The sequence below is a fragment of the Rhinolophus hipposideros genome (assembly GCF_964194185.1).
Source record: "Rhinolophus hipposideros genome assembly, chromosome: 7".
Classification (NCBI taxonomy): domain Eukaryota; kingdom Metazoa; phylum Chordata; class Mammalia; order Chiroptera; family Rhinolophidae; genus Rhinolophus; species Rhinolophus hipposideros.
The window spans coordinates 91,390,616-91,395,096 of record NC_138053.1 but is presented as its reverse complement, the minus strand read 5'-3'; positions in this window follow the sequence as shown (position 1 = coordinate 91,395,096).

Genomic DNA, 4,481 nt, shown 5'->3' with positions numbered 1-4,481 from the left:
AAAAAAATGCTTGCTTTAAGTATTTGCAGCTTAGTCCTGATGGGTTGTAATACCCATTTCTGTACAAGTGGTTTATTTAAACTACAGATGCATTCCAGGAAGCATTCCGGAAGTATAGAAATATTTTCCCATCGAAGCAGCCTATTTGTAAATAAAGGATATTTTCTTGTTCCTAACCTCAGACAGAACATCTTGACGGAACCAAACAGAGATGAGTAGTTAAAACGAAGTATCAGCAGAGCATTTTACACTTTTTTTTTTGCTCAGCCACACGTTTGAACAGGTGGAATGAGGTCAAATCAGTAACGCTAGAATGCTTCGTGGATGGTGTATCACTTTACTCCACTGCGCCTTATCACACATCGACAAATTTATAAGGACAAGCACAAAAGTCTGAGACTTTCCTTGTCCAATTTCTTGTTACCGCTGCCATCCTCAAAGACAAAATAGGCAAGCAACTCAAGAGCTACTTCCAGTACCTGTCAAGTCACGGCTTTTGTCCACTGTACACAGACTTCCTTTGGGGGCTGGCTTCTCCGTTGGACTGAACTTCAGGGCCTTCAGGGTCAGGTGAACAGAAACAGCTGGTGCACACTGACAGCTGGGCGAAAACCTGAACAGCTGCTTGAATATTCTGGAACTTTCATTATGTGATACCAAGTAGACACATTTATGACTCCCTTAGAAAAGAAGCAGAGATGAGGTGATACATGGTGAAAATGATGTTTGTTATAAAATACTCAATCGTTGTAGGAAAATAGGAAAGACAAACATTTATCTCTTATCAGAAGCTACCTTTATCTATAAGTAATCGTGCTGGATAGACTAAAAGAAAAACTCAGCACTGGTGTATATTTGACCTTTGTTTAATTCATTAACCAGCAAATGGTAAATGAGAAACATTAGTTTTCCCACTTGGTTTCTATTTCACAAGGTAGTAATGGAACATGTCAATCCGCCTGTGACACCAGTTCTATGTGTGGCTGCGTTTTCAGCTGTCCCTACTGTGTGTCTTTATAAGTGCAAGCAGATTGAAAGGTACTCTGTACTGCAAAGGAGAAGGAAACAACACATGACTCTCTTTTTAAAGCAGGATGTAAAATGGCATTTTCCCTTTAAAAATTCTGGCAGAGTAGTGCTTTTAAAACTATCCGTGGTGATGGACAAGTTTTTAAAATTTCCAATCCCCTGCAGACTGGCCCTGTTGTAAGGTGCAATTAAAATGTTGCAGTAAGATCAAATGGCTATGAAAGCTTTTCAACATTTCCTCTCAATCTCTGTATATATTCTTGCAGACTGGCAACAAAGAGTTTGCAATGTGACACTGGTCTGTAAAGCACACTTCAGTAGCACTGAAATAGGAGTTTCAGGCAAGAATCAATAGATTCTGATGTTATTTTATCTGGAGGTTTGAGATTTTGCCCAGAGTGGGAGGTGGGAGGGCAGTGGTTTTGTTTTGCTATTACTAGTCCAAAGAAGGCAGCTGCATGGAGTTGTGTGGCGTGTGCCTTACTCAGGGCACCTGACTGAGGAGGTGAATGCGGCTGGGATTGCCCCTCCAAGTGATGGCCCTTGAAGGATGGGATGTGATCTCCGCAGAGGAAGGGGTATCTTTTTCTACCAACAAGGATCAGTCCACTGGCCAAGCCCTGCACCTGTGGAGGCACCTTCTCCTAACTTGTGTGAAAATTAATAACAGGAAGGGACACTACATTACTACCTCAGCAGGAGGAAGGAAAGATTCCTCCTTGCCCAATAACAGCTCACCCAATGGGAGACCGCCATGGCTCAGCCAACGAGAAGCCACTATACTTTGAACTTAACAGTTTCCTCCAATGGACTCTTCAATTACAACAGCCCCTCCCAAGTCCGTAAAAGAGCCTCCCTTGCCTTTGTCTGCACTTACACGTGGTTCACCATGAGACCTGAATTGTAATTCTTTGATGTTCCCAAATAAATCCATTTTGCTGGAGAAATATCTGGCTGTCTGTTTGTTTAAGGCCAACACTTGCATAGAGGCTCACTTGCCAGAAGTCCTGGCATCAGCCATCAGTACTCCCAGTTACATGGACTGTAGGTCGCTACTTTTTTGAGAAGGCTTTCATACATTCTCTTAGCGGAAGTCACGAAGAACCTCATTTTTATATCTGTTCTTTGTGTTTAACAAAAATCTTCATCATCACATTTTATTTCTTTCCTGGATTTCAAGCTCCTGTGGGAGGGGATGTAAGTCTTATTGTGACTGGGAGACAGAAGCTTCCTGAAATTAATGATACCTTGACATATTCATCAAGTCAGCATGACCTATGGAATGGCCAAAAGAGACATGAGAAGTCAAACCAAGTTTTACTAATATTATATCTTCTAGTGAGATTAAAACTAACCAAGGAAACACAGAAACAGCTTCTTAAATGGCACTCACAAAAGAACGTCATTTAGTGGGGGTCACAGACTCCTGTGAAGGAACAGAACCTTAAGGTGTCTGGGGAGCACACGTGCCATGTCCCACTGTCTTTGAAAGAGGCCTGACACCAGCCTGAGCTCTGGAGAGCCTCCTCGCAGGTCCCAGGTTGGAGCAAAATGTTGGGTCAGGCTGGTGCCAGACAAGAAGGAAGGGCATGGCAGCCCGAACCCAAAAAACCCTGGCGGGAGCACTTGAGTCCACCTCAGATGTTTATCAAAGTCAGAAACGATGTGCCCAAGGTGCTCAGCTGGAATCAGGAAAAAGGAAGGCCTTAGAAACACTTATCACCAACACAGAGGCCTAGGAGGGTCTTCCCCAGCAGGCAGCCTGGCGTGGGCTCCTCTCCACCAGAATGTGTTAACCCAGATACACCCATCATGCTTGGCTCCCGATGTTCTTCGTGCCTCTGAAAGACAAACGCCCTTTGCAGGCCTCGCAGATGGTGGCATGAGGAAGGGCATAGGCTAACTGTCTGCAGTAAGGAGGACCTGTGAGCAAATCCATGAATTTCCATGACGAGTGGGGTTTTCATTGTGAATGACAAATGTTTATGAGCTTAAGTGGCTGTTTTATGATTAGTATGAAATATTGCCTGAGCTTAACTCAGTCTTGCCAGAAATGCAAGAAGTATGAGTTTCTAACATACTTTGGGTTGTGTTCAAGCAGTTTAGGTTGTGAGGAGAGAAAACCATTGAAGTGAGTTTGCTAGGGAGAACCCCACAGCGCTCCAGGGCGGGAAGGACAGCCAGTCCTCCTGGGACCTAGAGAGCCAGGAAGGAGGGTTTCCAGCTGTGTGTCATGGTCCATGTGAGAGATGGTGTCATTGCTCAAGATTTGGCTGCCTCACTCTTTCTCCTTTTCTCTCTTTGTCTCTCTCCACCTCTATCCCCCACTCACCATCCTCCTGGCACGTCAGGAGGATGAAGTAAACTGAAGTAAACTGCATCTTAGTTCGCCAGTTCAGATTCCTGAGACGTGGAATCTGATGGGCTCAGCCCACCTATGTGGCCCTTGAACCAACTCTATCCAATCATCGGTGGCCATGGCATGGGAACTGCAGCACAGGTTCAGCTTCTGGGAAGTGAGCATGAGCAGGCCATGCCTCAAGCCATAGCTAATACACACGGCTCAAGTGCACACGAGTGACCTTCAGCAAGGAAAGAAGAATCTAGTTCAGATCACCACATAATTAAGGTTGGTAACCACTCAATTAGCATCCTTACTGATAGAAATGTTAATATGTTCATTGGAGAGGAAGCAAGGCAAATGCTGGGTGGCAGTTGGGTAGCGGTCACACAGGTTGTATTTGTGAACTGGTTTCCTCAGTGGTCAGCATGGAAGATAGAAAGGAAAGTTATATGTGCCCAGAGTAATTCCCTTTGAATGCAGGTTTGCTGCTGTTGATCTATTCAGTTGAAAAGAATACATGTATACTGTTTTTACAATGCAGACCAAAGTCCTGTGTGTTTTCCTGCAGCATTTTGATGGAAAGTGGATTACAGTTCTTCTCTGTCATCTAAAGCATACCTAGCTGCACATTTACCCTGTAGTTGGTTCTGTAAAGCATTCTGGCTCCAGTATTTGAACCTCATGTTGCAAAGGTGGATTTGGCATTGTCTGTTTCCTCCAGGTTCCATGACCACTTCCTTAATTTGTTATTCTCTTTGTGTCACTGGTAGTAAATTCTTACCAGCAGTGGAAACCGGCTCCGCGACTCTGAAGCATAATAAGCACGAAGGTCAAATCTGATTGTCTGGAACCTTGTGCACAGAATTCCCAATAGCTTCATCACAAGTTAGTTTTATGTTTACTGTAAAGAGAGATTGTTTTCTCTATGCCTATTATGAATTCTACAGGATGTTGTATTTGTTAAAATACAGCCTGGGGCCCGGGAACAGAGCAGAGTACCCAGACCCTTAGAAGGAAGGATATACCTGATGGTTGGTCAGATTGCCTGTGTGGTTTTCTAAACATTAAGTAAATAAAAGCAATGGGAAATCTTTGGAGGACCTCTTGG